At 43.4% G+C, this 18,381-nt stretch overlaps 1 protein-coding gene and 1 pseudogene across 16 annotated transcripts in view; one reads left to right on the forward strand and one right to left on the reverse strand.

The window, feature by feature from the left end:
* LOC134980775 (protein SIX6OS1-like) overlaps nt 1–18,381 on the forward strand; it is a 987,982-nt gene that overhangs the window by 682,251 nt on the left and 287,350 nt on the right. The window lies entirely within an intron of this gene.
* Nucleotides 13,391–13,509, reverse strand: LOC134981787 (5S ribosomal RNA; annotated as a pseudogene).

Below are 18,381 nucleotides of genomic sequence, written 5' to 3' on the forward strand. Positions count from 1 at the left end.
GTTTGCCTATGCCTATGGCCGGCTCTGCTGAACGTTACAGGATAGATCGTTTGCATGAGTCTTTTCCATTTTTCTAATTATCTGTCCGCTGTTTAGTTCATGTTTTATGTGTACATGAGCTCTCTACACTTTCCCTGAAATATTGTCTGGCATTATCTCCCCTTTTTTCTTCTTTTTTCTTCCTTTTTCTTCTCTTTTTCTTTCTTTCTTTCTTCTATTCTCGTTTAATTTTGTTCTTTATGCTTTTTAGTACTGTTACCCTATATTTCAGTTTACAGACTTACTGTTAGGGTCTCCTGCCCTGTGCTGCCACGTCGTCATGGCAACCGGGAGACAAGTGCTAGCGGAGTGGCCTGAGCGCAGCTGATACTCCGGTTCGGGTCTTTTGCTGTGCAGTGGTTACAGGCTTTGTGCACGGCAGGGAATCCGGTGCTGGTTTTTGTGCTCACAGTCTGTGAGGTCTGAGTGGGGCGTGGACAGCACCTGCTATATAAGGCCTCTTCTCAGGTTAAGCAGATGCTGCTGAATCTTTGTTGGTTAGTCAGTTCCTGAAAGTTAGCCAGTACTGTGTAGCTTTGTATTTGTTGTTGCTTACTGCAAATAGGCCTTGGGGTTTGGTACTACACTCTGCCAATCCAGACCTAGCAGTAAAACTGGAGTCAGTCGTTTAACTTGCTGGGGTTCTTTTGCTACTCTGTGAACTTAGCAAGTTTGCGGCTGTATTCTCAGACTTGCCTGTCTAAATCCTTTCTCACTGTGCAAGGTGTTCAGGTATCAGTTTAGTGGCAGTAAGCTGAACCTGTGCACTGCAAGTGAGGATTAGGATTGTGGAGACTCTCCTTGTGTCTATCATTCCATCTCTGACCAAGGAGTTTACTGCCACACCCGTTGGTAACCCTTTAGGGTTTTGCTGTTGCCCTTAGCAACAGCATTTCGGGTTCTCTACGTATTAAAACACAACATCTTGCTTTTTCCTTCTGAGCATTCCTAATACTAGGGAGACACCCAGTTTCTTAGCCTCTGGGCTTCTCTGTTCACTTTGTGTTTATTTTGTTACCCTATCACCTTCTGTGTACGTAATGTCATATTCCCCAGTCTGTCTGTGAGTTCATTTGTTTTGCATCCCTATCCGTTCAGACACCAGTACATTCCTGCAGGCACTGGTGTGCATAACAGTTCAGACACCAGTACATTCCTGCAGGCACTGGTGTGCATAACAGTTCAGACACCAGTACATTCCTGCAGGCACTGGTGTGCATAACATATTCAGCAGCCCAATACTCCTGTTGAAATTTTGTGGGAATATGGAGCATACCCCTCAAAATACGTTGCAACAGGTGGTCGATCAGGTGCAGGTCCTGACTCGACAATTTAATGATTTATCCATTAAAATGCACACCTCCCAGGCTGCTGGCGGAGCTCCCGCAGCAGCAGCACCTTCAGGGGTTAAGGAGCCGAAAGTAAATCTCCCGAATCGTTTTTCTGGAGATCGCTCTCAGTTCTTTTGTTTCAAGGAGAGCTGCAAGCTATACTTCCGGCTTAGGCCTCAGTCTTCTGGGTCGGAGATTCAGCGGGTGGGCATAGTGATTTCCTTGCTACAAGGAGACCCACAGGTCTGGGCATATGGGTTGCAGCCTGACTGTCCGTCGCTTAAAAGTGTTGATGCTTTTTTTACGGCACTGGGCATGTTGTATGATGACCCTGACAAGACGGCCTCAGCCGAGGCTCAGATTTCGATCATTAAGCAAGGGCGAAGGCCAGTTGAGGTTTACTGTACGGAGTTTCGGAGGTTGGCCCATGATACCCAGTGGAATGACCCAGCCCTGAGACACCAGTACCGAAGAGGTCTTTCTAACCAGATAAAAGACCAACTGGTACAATATCCCTTGCCTGATAGCTTGGATCAGCTCATGCAGTTATCCATCCGGGTGGATAGACGGCTGAGAGAGCGTAGGCTTGAAAGGGAGACCGAGGTTTCCTTCTTTCCCAAGGGAACCTCAGACTCTGAAGAATTTTCCGAGGAGCCTTTGCAGATTGGGGCTACCCGCCTCTCCTCGCGTGAGAAGACGCGGAGGAGACAGCAGGGGTTGTGTTTGTACTGTGGGAATAAAGGTCATGTGGTAGTATCATGCCCAGAAAAGCCGGAAAACTTCAGGGCCTGAGGGTGATGGGAAATATCCTGTCAGGCCAGAAGTCAGAATTTCCCAAGAAGACTTTTATCATTCCAGTGACCTTGAAGATCCTCGGTCAAACTGTCAAGACTGAGGCCTTTGTGGATAGTGGGGCCGACGGGGTTTTTATGGACCGCCAATTCGCCCTGAAACACTCTGTTCCCTTAGTACCCTTGGCATTGGAAATTGAGATTTGTGGGTTAAACGGGGAACCATTATCCCAAGGTAAAATTACCTCTTGCACTAGCCAGATTTCTTTGTTTATTGGAGCCACACACTCTGAAAAATTGTCCTTTTATGTGACTGTCTGTACTTTTGCCCCATTGGTGTTGGGGTTACCCTGGTTAAGGGCCCACAATCCTCAATTTGACTGGGTCTCTGGGGAGATTCTTAGTTGGGGTACTGATTGTTTCAGGAGTTGCTTGAGCCTTCCAGTCAGGCTCTCGCAGCTAAGTTTGCCAGGATTGCCAGGGTGTTATGCAGATTTTGCGGACGTGTTCTCCAAAAAAGTTGCAGAGGTACTACCTCCCCATCGCCCCTATGACTGTGCCATTGATTTGTTGCCGAATGCTAAGCTTCCCAAGAGCAGGTTGTACACCCTGTCACGTCCTGAGACTCAGGCTATGGCAGAGTACATTCAGGAGAACTTGGCTAAGGGATTTATCAGACCTTCACAGTCTCCAGTTGGGTCGGGGTTCTTCTTCGTGGGTAAAAAGGACGGTTCGTTGCGACCCTGCATCGACTTCAGGGAATTGAACCGTATCACGATTAAAAACTCATACCCACTGCCTCTCATTTCGGTCTTGTTTGACCAGCTTCGTACTGCCACCATTTTTTCTAAGATTGACCTACGCGGGGCGTACAATCTAATCCGAATAAGAGAGGGGGATGAATGGAAGACTGCCTTTAATACCCACTCAGGGCATTATGAATATTTGGTGATGCCTTTTGGGCTCTGTAATGCCCCGGCAGTCTTCCAGGATTTCATGAACGATGTACTCAGGGAATATTTGGATAGATTCTTAGTTGTTTACTTAGATGACATCCTAATCTTCTCCCATTCCCTGGAGGAACATCGGAAGCATGTACGCTTAGTCCTCCCGAAACTCAGAGACCACCGGCTTGGGGCGAAGCTGGAGAAGTGCGAATTTGAAGTTCAGCAAATCGCATTTCTAGGATATATTATCTCCCCAGAAGGTTTCCAAATGGAGGGTTCCAAGGTACAGGCAGTCCTGGATTGGGTGCAGCCCACTAGTTTGAAGGCGCTTCAGCGTTTCCTGGGCTTTGCAAATTTTTATAGACGATTTATCGCTGGATTTTCGTCTATAGTGGCGCCCTTGGTGGCACTCACTAAGAAAGGGGCGGTTGTTGCTCACTGGTCTTGTGAGGCTAAAGCGGCTTTTGCCCGTCTCAAAAGGGCATTTGTCTCGGCCAAGGTGCTGCGACACCCAGATCCAGAGCGTCCTTTTGTGGTGGAGGTGGATGCCTCTGAGATGGGTATTGGGGCAGTGCTCTCTCAGATGGGAGTGTCTGATAATCGCCTTCATCCCTGTGCTTACTTTTCCCGTAAATTTTCGCCTGCCGAGATGAATTATGACGTGGGTAACCGGGAATTGTTGGCTATTAAGGATGCACTCGAGGAGTGGAGACACTGGCTTGAGGGGGCTAAGTTTGTGGTCTCAATTCTCACCGACCATAAGAATCTGGCATATTTAGAGTCAGCGAAGCGTCTTAATGCCAGGCAGGCACGATGGGCTTTGTTTTTTGCTCGCTTTAATTTTTTTATAACATATCGCCCTGGGTCAAAAAACATCAAGGCTGATGCGCTCTCGCGGAGTTTTGCTCCAATCCAGGAGACCACCGAGGAGCCGTTGCCTATTGTGTCCCCATCATGTATTAAAGTGGGCATTACCCAGGACCTCTTGTCATTAGTCCTTAGAGCACAGGAGCAGGCTCCTCCAGACCTTCCGGTAGGTCTTTTGTTTGTGCCTCCTAGGTTAAGACAGCGAGTGTTCCTGGAATTCCATGCCAAGAAGTCGGCAGGTCACCCGGGTATTGCCAGAACTCGGGAGTTGCTATCTAGGGCGGTGTGGTGGCCCTCGGTGGCTAAGGATGTGGATCAGTGGGTTCGGGCATGTGACATCTGTGCCCGAAATAAGACTCCTAGAGGGGTTCCTGTTGGCCCATTACATCCACTCTCTATTCCATCTAAGCCATGGACCCACATTTCAATGGATTTTGTGGTGGACTTGCCCAAATCCTCGGGGATGACAGCCATCTGGGTTGTCGTTGACAGGTTTTCGAAGATGGCGCACTTCGTTCCACTGGTTGGGCTGCCATCGGCCAGACGCCTGTCTGAATTATTTATGCTGCATGTTGTGCGTCTCCACGGGTTGCCACTTGATGTGGTCTCTGACCGCGGATCCCAGTTTGTGGCCAAATTCTGGAGGGCATTTTGTTCCGATCTCCAGATTTCTGTCAGCTTGTCGTCAGGCTACCATCCGCAGTCTAATGGGCAGACTGAAAGGGTGAACCAGTCCTTGGAGCAGTTCCTCAGGTGTTATGTCTCCAAGTGTCAGACTGACTGGGTTGCTCATCTGTCCATGGCGGAGTTTGCCTATAACAACGCGGCTCACTCTGCTACAGGGATCTCTCCCTTCCTTTGTGTGTATAGGCATCATCCTAAGGCCAATTCTTTTTTTACCCCCTGGACTCCACGCCTGGTGGTTCCTCTGTGGTTTCGGTCCTTAGAGGTATTTGGAGGAAAGTGAAGAAAGCCCTTGTGTCTGTGTCATTAGTGACCAAAAGGGTTTTTGATAAGCGGAAAAGACCCTGCAGCTTCAAATTAGGAGACTTCGTCTGGTTGTCTACCAAGAATTTGAAGTTGAGACCGCCATCTCATAAGTTAGGCCCCCAGTTCATCGGCCCTTATAAGATCACCAGGGCTATCAATACGGTGGCATTTCAGTTAGATCTACCCCGTTTTTTGGGTATCAATAAAACATTTCATTGTTCCCTTTTAAAACGGGCGATTAGTAATCCTTCTTCCAGTGGAAGACCTTCCCCTCTTCTGATACGTGGCCAGAGGTAGTTTGTTGTTGAAAGGATTCTTGACTCCAAGATGGTTCGGGGTCGACTGTCATTTTTGGTGCACTGGAAGGGGTATGGCCCGGAGGAGCGGTCGTGGGTGCGCAGTTGTGATCTTCATGCCCCCAGACTGATACGCTCTGTCTTCTCGCAGTTCCCCGATAAACCCGGTGGTAGGGGTTCTTTGACCCCTCGTCAGAGGGGGGGTACTGTTAGGGTCTCCTGCCCTGTGCTGCCACGTCATGGCAACCGGGAGACAAGTGCTAGCGGAGTGGCCTGAGCGCAGCTGATACTCCGGTTCGGGTCTTTTGCTGTGCAGTGGTTACAGGCTTTGTGCACGGCAGGGGATCCGGTGCTGGTTTTTGTGCTCACAGTCTGTGAGGTCTGAGTGGGGCGTGGACAGCACCTGCTATATAAGGCCTCTTCTCAGGTTAAGCAGATGCTGCTGAATCTTTGTTGATTAGTCAGTTCCTGAAAGTTAGCCAGTACTGTGTAGCTTTGTATTTGTTGTTGCTTACTGCAAATAGGCCTTGGGGTTTGGTACTACACTCTGCCAATCCAGACCTAGCAGTAAAACTGGAGTCAGTCGTTTAACTTGCTGGGGTTCTTTTGCTACTCTGTGAACTTAGCAAGTTTGCGGCTGTATTCTCAGACTTGCCTGCCTAAATCCTTTCTCACTGTGCAAGGTGTTCAGGTATCAGTTTAGTGGCAGTAAGCTGAACCTGTGCACTGCAAGTGAGGATTAGGATTGTGGAGACTCTCCTTGTGTCTATCATTCCATCTCTGACCAAGGAGTTTACTGCCACACCCGTTGGTAACCCTTTAGGGTTTTGCTGTTGCCCTTAGCAACAGCATTTTGGGTTCTCTACGTATTAAAACACAACATCTTGCTTTTTCCATCTGAGCATTCCTAATACTAGGGAGACACCCATTTTCTTAGCCTCTGGGCTTCTCTGTTCACTTTGTGTTTATTTTGTTACCCTATCACCTTCTGTGTACGTAATGTCATATTCCCCAGTCTGTCTGTGAGTTCATTTGTTTTGCATCCCTATCCGTTCAGACACCAGTACATTCCTGCAGGCACTGGTGTGCATAACAGTTCAGACACCAGTACATTCCTGCAGGCACTGGTGTGCATAACACTTACTACTGCTATGATATTGTTTTTGTTCGTATTTAATGTGTTATGTATGCTCTGTATTGAAAACCTTCTCTAATAAAATTTCTTCAGATAAAAAAAAACTTGAAAAATGTTGACTTCAGTCGACACAATACATTAATACATTACTTTCTTTAGTTGTCAATATATGCCTTATTGTGGCCAAAGGTCTCTGTTAGCTTCAGATATAACAACATGCATATCATCCAATGCGTTTCATCAGTAGTGACTTCATCAGGGATGTTTAACTTGAGTGCCGACTTCCTGCTGATTATCTCTGATGGAGATGGTTTATCTGAGCCAAATGACAGTCAGAAAGTGATTCCTGTTTTTCTTAACTCTGTTAGCCTTTAAAGTCTTAGGGAAAGCACTTTTCCTTAGGTGCATGATACTGGGATACATCACACAACACACTGGACGGTTGACTCACTCTGCAACTTTCCTGTGGGTTTGAATTGCCAAGTATCATATGTCTTTTCCAGACGTTATCAGGCATAAACGCTCTTTGGTCTGACAACGTGAGATCTGTTCAGAAATAAAAGTGTTCAAGAATACTATATATTGGTTTCAATTTTCACATCGTCATCAGGCATATAACAAAGATAAAACCAAGCTCACCTTTTGTCCCCACCGAGTGACGCGCTGCCAGCAGCGTCCGGAACCAGGAAGCATGGCACCCACAGATGATGTCATCTCGCCTAGTCCGTAGCCCTGGTAACCGGCACTAATCAAAACAAAAAATGAAATGGCAAAGAGTAAAACAAAAAGCATACAGGATAACAGTCCAGATTAAACAAAAACGGTTTAAGAAGCAGCAGACATGTAACATAAGAATAATGAGGGATAAATACTGACAAGAACATGAATATTATATAAATGCATGAAAACCCAGGGTATCATTCAAACCACAACATGAATATTATATAAATGCATGAAGACCCAAGGTATCATTCAAACCACGTGGTGTGAGTGTACCTAATCTATCCAACCCGACTCACAGTTAAGTAATTTAAGCGAGCGATTACCGCCCCTTAAAGATACAGGTACATGATCAATGATCATGTATTGTAAATTAGCCATAATGTGTCCTGCCTGTACAAAGTGCTGCGCAACTGGATGATCACTATTACCAGCCTCTAACGCAGCCCGAATGGTGGAACGATGCTCCGCCATTCATTCGCGTAGAGTTCTATTGGTCTTGCCGACATAATAGAGCCCGTAAGGACATCGAATAAAATAAATGATAAATTTAGTGGTACATGTGACTTTATGTCTAATGTAGAACCTCTTGCCACTATACGAATGGCAAACGCTGTCACCAGCAACAAGGTATCTACATGTAACATAATTAATACATTTGTAACATCCATTGCATTGACTGAGGAAATGTTGAGTGGAGGAAACACTTGACATATTAGTAATGTCCGTTTTGAACACCCAATCACGAATGTTCCGCCCTCTGGTATAGCAAGGCATGAGTGTCTTATCTTTCAAATTTAAATCCCCATCGGTGCTCATAATCGGCCAAAGTTGTTTAGAAAAAGATTTAATAGCCCCACTAGAAGTATTGAAGTGTTTAACCCAGGGCATACGATTTTCTTGGCCATTTCTCTTAGTAGATTGCAGCAAGATGTTCCTAGATTTGGATAATGCCTTTTCTTTGGCTAACAACAGAGTGGGCAAAGAATATCCTCTAACTAAGAAACTTCTCAATCATCTTGTCAATTTGACCTACAGCATCATCCCTATTGCTACAAATTCTACATGCCCTTAAGAACTGAGAATATGGAAGCCCATATTTCAATGGTTTAGGGTGGAAACTGCTACAGTATAGTAAAGTGTTTCTGTCGGTAGCTTTTGTATAAAGATCGGTCGAAATCTCCTGATTATTCAACCTGATCATGACATCAAGAAAATTCATAGAGCAATTACTGATATCATATGTAAATTTAATAGGGCAATTGGATTGATTGTGATCACTGATGAAAGATACCAATTGTTCCTCTGGGCCAGACCATATCATGAATAAATCGTCGATATATCTGACGAAAAAAAATATATTCTCAGAAATGGTTATATCAGAAAAAAAGATGTCATGCTCAGCTTGGAACATGTATGAATTAGCGTATGATGGGGCCACATTGGACCCCATCGCACAACCTGAGGTCTGCAAATAAAAATTACCATAAAAAATAAAATAATTGCAGGTCAGTATCATTTCAAGAATAATCTGTAATTGCTGCCATTATGCCTATTTTTAAAGATAGGACATCAAGGTCACATAAGTGTAAAAATTTATTTTCTGAAGATGTGGAAAGCACATTACCAACCAACACCGAGGAAGACTATTATTCACAATTAAATATTATGGAGAAATTGTCTATAAAGGAAATGAAAAATTGGTATAAGATTATAACGCTTGAAAAATATATAGAGGTAGGGAGAGTCCCTAGGGGACTACGGCTATTAAAGAAACTGACTTATGGCATTCAAAACAATTATTTTATGAAAAACTGGAATGAGATACTGGGGGATTGCTCCAAGAAATTAATGGGGCTGTTAATTGCAGAGAGAAAAAGGGATCTGATTAAATTAGAGGAAGAGTTAATGAAATTGGAGACATCAGTTGTTAAATTCGAAACTAGTGACAAATTCAAACATGATGTAAGTAGACTCCAATATCAACTAGATGAAATAGAAAAAGAAGTAATCTCGAGAAAAAATAACAAATTTTCTAGAGACAAAGACGATTATCAAAAGGGATTGGTCTTTGATTGGACAAAAGATGTTAGACAAAATGATAATCCTGTTGTACAGTATGCACAAAAACATGGTAATACTTTGCACCAACAGGACCGCTATAAACATCGAGATAACCAGAGAACGAATAATAGGAGGAGAGACACTAATTATCAAAGGTACAGAGATAGGTGAAGATCATCCTATCATTCCCCATATCCAGTCAGATATAGAAACAGAGTTGTTTCTTATTGTGACCAAAGAAGGTGTCTTTCCTCAAATAGATATTAAACTTTTTTTCATGCCAAAAGTATACCCTCACCAAATATTTCTAGTGATCATTTTTTAGAAGATGGCACAGATACGGCCACTACCCAAGGCAAAAAAGAGGCCTTGGAATGGAAGAGGCAAGAGAGGGGGGAGAAAAATCCCCAAAAAGAATACGCCCATTATTCCATCTGAAAATGGGACAAAAACAGGGGTTATCAACCTCTCAGGCAGAGAACTATGTGCATCACAGACAACGTTACTAAATAAGGGTCTTAAGTTTGCACCCGACCAACATGCAGACAAGTTTGATTTGTTCATCGATTTGAATAAATATATTAGGTCACTCACTCTACAGCGTAACTTTTTGAAACATCCTACGGTATTATTAGCCTCACAAGAGGTAAGAAAACCGATGGTGCCCCCCCCCCCCCCCCCCCTCCAAATTCTATCCGGTAGAGTCGAGGGGTAGCAATGTAGACATTTTCTATGAGTCAGTTAAAGATGACTTTAGGAAACTAAACATTAAAAAGAACAATTTGAATTCTAATTTGAATTCGGAAGAAAGGAAGGCTCTGAATCAGCTTAAAAAGGAGGATAATTTGGTTATCAAAAGTGCGGATAAAGGAAGAGCAGTAGTCCTGGGTCTGTCAGTCAAAAGCTATCAACCCAGTTTGTGAAGATACTCCCTTTTGAGCTCACACCTTGAAAAAGGCGAGGGAGTATCTAGAGTTAACATCATATATCAAACATACTGGACATAACTTACTGGCATTTTTATATATTTTTATATGCAAATATTATGTGATGAACTATTTGTAACATCTATTTGTTCAAATTTGTGGTATTAAAATAATATTTTACTAATTGGCATTGGGCCTCTTGTTTGGGTGACTATCTGGTGAGGGGTTGTCTGTTACAGGTCCCCAGATATAAGTATATATGTAAGTATAAGTAAAGATATAAGTATACAATTCATATCCACGTGGGTTTCCTTGGAAGAATCATCGTAAATACGTTCCATTTGGGAAATGTGTTTTATCTTGTATGTTATTGAGATCTGCCAACAGGGATCTCTCCCATAGTGCTGCTTTTGTTTGGGCGCAAGATAAGGGTACTGTTGTGTGTTTATATAGCTATCTATATATATATTTTTTTTTAATATCTTGTGACAAAGAAGCTACGTAGGACTTGTCCACTCTCGTATATTTAGTCACAGGCTAACTTTCCCATCATGACTCACTGCAGATAAATGGCCCAGACAGTTTTTCATTCCTTAGGCTCCTCCTCCCAGACTGACAAGCGAGCGTTATGCCCACACTGCCTTCATAATGGAATTCTATACAGGTGCTCTGTTTGATCACTGACATGCTTTCAGCTGCACAAGACTGCAGGGGAGAGTTGTACTGCAGGTAAGACGCACATTTTCTGTCCTCCAAATACATGCCTTCCCTGGGTGTATTAGCTAGATACCCCTGGTACCTCTGTTGCACACTGCTGCTATTGCCACATATACCTCCCTGTAGCATTGACAAGTCAGGTGATGAGGACCTCACGAGGAGCGCAAATTTACAGGACAGGGCATCAGCATTTTTATGTAAAATCCCAAGTCTATACTCCACTGTAAATCTAAAAAGTTGTAATGCCAAGAACCACCTGGTTTCTTTGATTTCATCCCCCAGTTTCTTTGCATTTATTGTAATGGAGCAGGGTCTGTTATTATGGAGAATTCTTTTCCCAGCAGATAGTACAGAAGTGCCTCTATGGCCAACTTTATGGCCAGACACTCCTTCTCTACTGTGTATTTTTCTTCCCTCTGCGCCAACTTCCTCCTCAAGTACAATGCTCTACCCTCGCTTTCCTGGGACAGGACTGCGCCTAAGTCAACATCAGAGGCGTCTGTCTTGACGAAGAATCTGCAGGCAAAATCTATTGGCTGTAGTACTAGAGATATACAAAGGGCCAGACAGAGATCTACCCATGCTGTTTCAGCAAGGGTGGCCCACTCCAGCTGATGGAACATTATTTTTTTAACAGGTCTGTTAATGTAGCAGCTCTTGTCGCAAAGTGACTGCTAAACCGCCTATTGTAACCTACCAAGCCCAGAAAGGTTCTCAAGTGTGACTTGGCCTTAGCCTTTGACCAGTTTTCTACTGCTTAAAACTTTCCTATCTGAGGTTTCACCTGAACCTGTCCAACTACATTACTCAAATACTTAGCTTCTATTAGGGCCACTGCACATTTCTCAGGGTTAGCCCTGAAACCTGTGGATTTCAATGAGACCAGTACTGCCTCAACCATAGGGCGATGTGATTCCCAGTCTTGTGAGTGTATAACTACGTCATCTAGATAGGCTGCCTCATAAGCAGTATGGGGTTTTAGTATCTTGTTCATTACCTTTTGAAAAGTGGCCGGAACTCCATGCAAACCAAAGGGTAGGACCTTATATTGGAAAAGGCCTTCATTGGTAGAAAAAGCTATTTTTCATTGCCTGAGGATGTAAGAGGAATCTGCCATTAGCCTTTTGTGAGTTGGTTAAATATATGCTGCCGGACAAACTTTCCACCAGTTCATCCACCCGTGGCATCGGATAGGCATCGAACTGGGATATGCTATTTACATTTCTAAAGTTATTGCAGAACCATTAGCACAGTTGGGCTATACCATTTACTGGTAGACTCCTCAATTACCCCCAGTTAGGCTATTCTTTCCACTTTCCTTCTAACTACACTCCAGTTAGCCTTGGGGACCTGGTAGGGCTTTTGTTTCACTACTACCCTGAAAGTATGACAATATAATGTTCAATCAAAGCCATGTGCTCTGGTAGAGAAATGTTATTGTTCTGTCATTGTCATTCAATCTCTTCCACATGCCGCTTTTGCGCTGTGGATAAGGTAGGTTCTATGGTAACCTAGGACTTTTCTCCTACCATACTCAACAGCCATGGCCTTAAAAGATTAACATGATATATTTGCCCTTCCTTCCTCCTCCTGGCCTGCCGGACCTTATAGTTCACAGGACCAACTGCCTCTACAACCTCATAGGGCCCCTATCAATGAGTGAAGAGCTTGCTCTTTTGGGTCAGAGCTAGAACCAAAACCTTATTCCTGATACACAAGGACTGGGTTATCGCAGTAGTATCATTTTTCTTCTGTTGACCTTGTGCTTCTATGTGTTGGCATACCAAAGGGCATATCATATCAAACATTTGAGAAAAATTGTACCATGTTTGGTTCTCTAGCCCTCTGTAGTTCCCAGCCTTCCTTTAGCATATCCATAATGTCCCGTGGCTGCTTCCCATACAGTATCTAAAAAGGGCTCTACCCCGTTAAGGCTTGGGGTACTTCTCTGACAGCAAACAACAGGTAAAAAGGGTGTCCAAATACTTCATCCTGATCATATGCTCCATGGTCCAAATAAACCCCTCCACTGGAGATCCCTCCTGGGGCTGGGGCTCTGGAGACTCCTTCTGAAGTTGGCAACTCAGACAACCAGAGACAACAGGAAGAGAAAAAAAGACTCTTTTTTGGGCGCACTCTTGAGTTAATTAACATATAAAAGATTAGAAGAATTGATCTAAAAATTAACTTTTAATGATGTTACAACAATAAAATAGGTTCAGTGGTCAGATGGCATCAAACATAATTAAACAGATAAGTTTAATAGCAATAGATTAGCTGATATTGACTGTAATGTCATACTCCAATATAATCAATCATAATTGGATGCTAAAATTCGCATGATAGTTCCGGCTGCCGGCGTACAGCGCCTGTTGTGGGGGGTGGAACCCACCAATTTACGTGGTAGATAAGACCCCTCAATCCATTATCACAAAATTGGTATAGTAAAGGTGCCAGATGGCATATTATGCTCCGCTATCGCAGGGAAAGAAAAGACAAGATAAGAAATGAGACGGTAGAGTGATTCTGCTGTCAGTGTTAGACTCTGAGCATTTAGGCAAGTCTATTCTCTACTATACTGAGTATTCCTCAAGGGTCGCCCACTTGAGTACTGGCCCAGCCCTACACAGATTAGCTTCCAAGATCGGACGGTTTCGGGCGTTACCAGTGTGGTATGATAGTAGAGGTGTTGATTAAGAATAATCCGATGCTTCTGGAATCACTGATGAGAGTTCACGAATTACATAGTATCAAAGAAGAGAGACGAAGATAAGATGGATCTGCTGCCAATGTTAGACAGGGACAGGCCCTGAATCAGTGGTGAGAGTCCACGAAAAATAGAAAAGGATGAAAAAATAAGAAGACGTGAAGAGGAAGCAGGCTACTGCTACTGTGAGCAAAAAATGTACTGACGTAAATAAATGAACTGGATAAACCAATAGGATATTATCTGGGGTAATGGGTTCTAACACCAGATGTAAAACAGTTCAAGTAGAAGACAATGAGATGCAAACAAATTGAAAAACAAGATGACAGTATGACATTAAAGTAGAGTCAAATTTGGGCCTGTAATATTCTGTGCTAAGCTGTTTCAGTGATACTCATACTTCTGTAGCATATGGTTGATAAAAGTAAACATTGTAGCAAGTACACAGAATGTTACTCAAAGGCTGAGTTTGCACAGTGACACTGTAAGTGAATGCCTGTGTGAGTAAGTATGATTACATGAATAAATAGCTGTGTACAAATTACCTAAATACTCAAGTGGTGATTAATATATATAACTATCAATCAGCACATAATTGATTAATTGAGTAATAATGAACATATGGGCATATATAGCAGGGAAATTATATTCCCAAAGTTGACAGAAAAACTGTACAGGTGATATTGTAGAAGAATCCGTTCGGGTGAATATGATAAGGAAAGAAAATAAATTGGCTGATATTACCCTGATGATTAGCAGGCCTGTCCTGAGTCTCATAGGCCAGGGAAAAGAATTCCAGGGGGTAGCAAGTCCAAGGATTTGGATACAGTTGATAGCGGGCAGTCAATGGAAAACTGTCCGTGCAGGACAGTGCGTGGCCGCCCGGCAGAGGTTCACCAGTCGGCCGGCTGGTGCAGGTGTCAGGAACAGGAACTGTGCAGTCTCTTGTCACGGGCGAGCGCAGGAGTCCCGCAGTGAAGTTAAAGTAGAAGGCACTCGTACGGGAAATGAGATGCGGTCGGAGCTGGAAGACGAGGGGTAGCGGTTGATGTGGCACTGTAACGCCGAGGACGAAAGTGCTTCGGGCAGCCGGAAAGGAGAAACCTGGAAGACGCGTTTCACCCGTGTCCCGGGCTTGATCACTTCCTGTCACAGGCAGGGTCCCTGCTGATATTTAAATGGTCTGGGCTGATGCGTATCCAATCAGTGTTGCTCTACAGCTGACTCCATCCATATAGTGCAGCCTGAGTGGGCTATGTGATTAATTCGACCAGGATAAATCAAACTCCGCAGGGCCACCCGTGTAATTAAATAGCAAGAACGATAAGAGCAAAAAAAAGGGGAAAAATACATGGTTAAAACCAGGTTAAAAATACAGCCATACTGAAAACAGGGGTATATCGATGTAAGACTATGAAAGTCTCCCCATAAAAGAGGAAAGTTAGAGGAAGGCGCACCGGTTATAACAGTATATCAGTGTATCATCTGTAACCAATAGCGCAATATCACAGGCACAAGCACATATAGTAATTGCTTAATTAATTTAGAGCTTTAACAAGTGGATATTCTGACGACAAAGTTTATGGGAGTTAAATAACGGGTATGACACAGGATATATTACGACAGCTATATTATGACAGGAAAAATAATTGGCAGGAAGGTGAGTTCAGTCAGAAAAATTAAAATAAATTATCATGGTACTGATTAAGGTGCAGACTGATGTAAGCAGAAAAAATGATGAAGAATTGCATCAAACCATAATGCAAACTTATAACAGGCTAGGAAAATTATATGTAATATAATATACTTAAACTAGTTAAATTGTTAAAGAGACCTGAAAAAATACCAGTGTAGTAGTGTGAGTGATAATGACAGGAGAATTAAACTGCCGGGGGAGCTCTAGGTCCCTAAATGGAAGTGGATGTAAAGGTGCAGATTTGTGTCCGCTGGAGTGTGTGTAGACAGTGGGAAAAAGAGGAGACTGGCAAACAAGAATGACTATCAGACAACACCAGAACCTTAAGGGTAGTGGTGGTAAAGGGAAGATGGGAAGGGCGTTATGTGAAGAAAAAGCTTGTTGGAATGTGGGGGGGGGGGGGGAGGTAAATAAAGGGAAGGGAGTGATGGAGGAGAGAAGGAAGAGAGATCGTGTGGTGCTGGTGTATGGTGTAGAACAAATATGTGACAAAAAATGTGTGTACAATTGGGTGGGAATAGAGACGATATAAGGTGATAGAGTCGAAGTGAAATGATGATGTAGTCGTGACTATAAAGGGGTGGGGTATAATACCGTGTGAAGGAGGAAGACGTGAGTTATGATGATGTAGGTGTGTGAGATACCTGAAAAAAAGAGAGAAAACAAAGGGGGGAGTGTTGTAGGGGTAGAATGTGAAAAATGTGGTGACCTATGCCAACTAAAAGGTGTGGCTGTGGAAGGAGTTAGTACTCAGAGAAAGGCACTGTAATTGATGTATTCGTTCAGGCCCCATGGTCTTAATCCTAACCTAAATGTCCATTCACTTTCTCTTTTGATGAGTTCCTTGCTTAGATCACCTCCCCGTATGCCTAGATGTACTCTCTCCAGGCCAAATGCACGCAGCTCATAAGGGGAATCTTGGTGCTGTGCATGAAAATGCCTTGCTACAGATGTTATTTTTTTACCCTTGAGCAGGTCTGATGAAGCATTTCTAATGGTTCCCATGTGTTCTAAAATTCTCGTTTTGAATTTTCTTGTGGTCATACCAATGTAACGTTGATTGCAACTACAGATTAGACAGTAGACCAGTCCTTGTGTATCACAGTTGAAAAAGTGTTTCAGGGGGATGTCTTGTCCCCATTTATCTTTGACTTTATCTGGATCTGAGGGCACGCTTTGCATTGGCCACAAGGATAGGAACCTATAACATTTCTTGATCTGGTGGAATCTCTTGTGAAATGGCTCTGGACTAGCATATCCTTCATATTGCTGGATCTTCTCCAGCTAATCTGGAGAGTGGAATCTAACAGAGGTGATAGGTCCGCATCGAGGTGTAAGACTGGAAGATGTTTTCGAATTGCATCTTTTACTTGGCGCCATTCTGGACAAAAAGTACCCACAAACCGGATCCGAGAGTCCCTATCTATGTCCTTAGGTTTGTCTTGGAAGATCAAAGTCTCCCTATTGATTTTTTGCACTGTGGTTTGTGCTCTTTTAAGGGCCCGCTTACTGTACCCTCGGGCTTGTAAACGTGTAGCAAGTTCTTGGCTTTTTTGTTTGTACACTGAATTTTCAGTGCAATTGCGCCTGAGTCTGAGAAATTCCCCTTTTGGGATATTCTCGATAGTGGGCGGGAAGTGCGAGCTGGTCTGGTATAGGATACTGTTTGTGGCTGTATCCTTGCGAAAGAGCTCCGTGGCCAGTGTCCCATTATCTGTTGTGTAGATATTGAGATCGAGGAATGACACCTTGTCTTTACTCATTGTGTGAGTCAAAAAGATATTCAAATTGTTGTTATTCAGTAGATTAATAAATTCAAGTAGGAGTTGTTCATTGCTGTCCCAGATCACAAAGATATCATCTATGTATCTGAGCCAGTACATGATATGTCGTGTGTAATCCTGATTGTCATCCCTAAATACTACTGTTTGCTCCCACCACCCAAGAAATAAATTGGCATACGTGGGCGCGCATGCCGCTCCCATCGCAGTTCCCCGAATTTGCTGGAAGAACTGGTCGCCGAAGGTGAAGAAATTTTTGTTTAGTACGAAACTTAGCATATCACACAGGAAGTCATTAAATTGTTTTTTTTCTTTCATGTCAAGAAAGAATTTGGTAGCTTGGACTCCTTGCTGATGGGAGATACTACTGTATAGTGCTTCCACATCAAGGGTGACCAAAATGCAATCCCCTTCCACACAGACATCATGCAATTTACGAAGGAGATCTGACATCTTTCAAATAAGATGGTAGTGTTAATACGTGTTCTCGGAGATGTAGATCTAGGAATTTACTGGGTGTTTCCAAGAGTCCCCCATTGCCCGAGACGATTGGTCTCCCAGGTGGTTTCTTGAGGTTTTTATGTACTTTTGGTAGAAGATAAAATGTGGGGACTCTAGGGTTAGAAACTGTAAGATATTTTGCCTCTTGTTGTGTGATGGTTCCAACCGCAAGGGCTTCTTCAATCATGTGCATATATTGTTTGTGGAATTTAACTATTGGATTGAGCGGTAATTTCAAATAGCATGTCGTGTCTAGGAGTTGTCTGCGTGCTTCTGCTTCATACATTGTAGTGGGCCATAGGACAATATTGCCCCCTTTATCTGAGGGTTTGATAACAACGTCATCCCAGGCTTTGATTTCTTTGAGGGCTTGTCTCTCTCTGAATTTGAGGTTCTTGGTGATACACCTCTTTTTAGAGTTAGTATGAATTTCATCAAATTCTCTTGATACCAAGTCCAAATAGATTTTAATCTCCGGGCTATTGGTATCTGGGGGAAAGAAGGTAGACTTGGCCTTGCATATTGGCCTGGTATTTTGCACAGATGGTACGTTCGATGGTGATTCCATATAGAGCTCTTCCAGGGTTTGTAACGCTGCCAATTCCTCCTCTGACAAGGTTGTTGCCAATGATGTAGAGGTGGATGGTTCCTCAGATGCGGATGTATTCGTGGGAGGTCGTATACCAATCAGTTGGTGTGAATCAGTCATATCGTTCTTAGATGCTTTCGCAAAGAATTTCTTCAATAATAATTTCCGACCAAAAAGTCTCAGGTCCTTTTCCCACATAAACCTATTAAATGGCAATGTGGGTGAAAATGATAGCCCTTTACTCAGGACTTCTGCCTGATCTTTTGTTAAGATGTGAGTACTCA

Source organism: Pseudophryne corroboree, chromosome 12 (genome assembly GCF_028390025.1).
Source record: "Pseudophryne corroboree isolate aPseCor3 chromosome 12, aPseCor3.hap2, whole genome shotgun sequence".
In the NCBI taxonomy this organism is placed as follows: Eukaryota; Metazoa; Chordata; class Amphibia; order Anura; family Myobatrachidae; genus Pseudophryne; species Pseudophryne corroboree.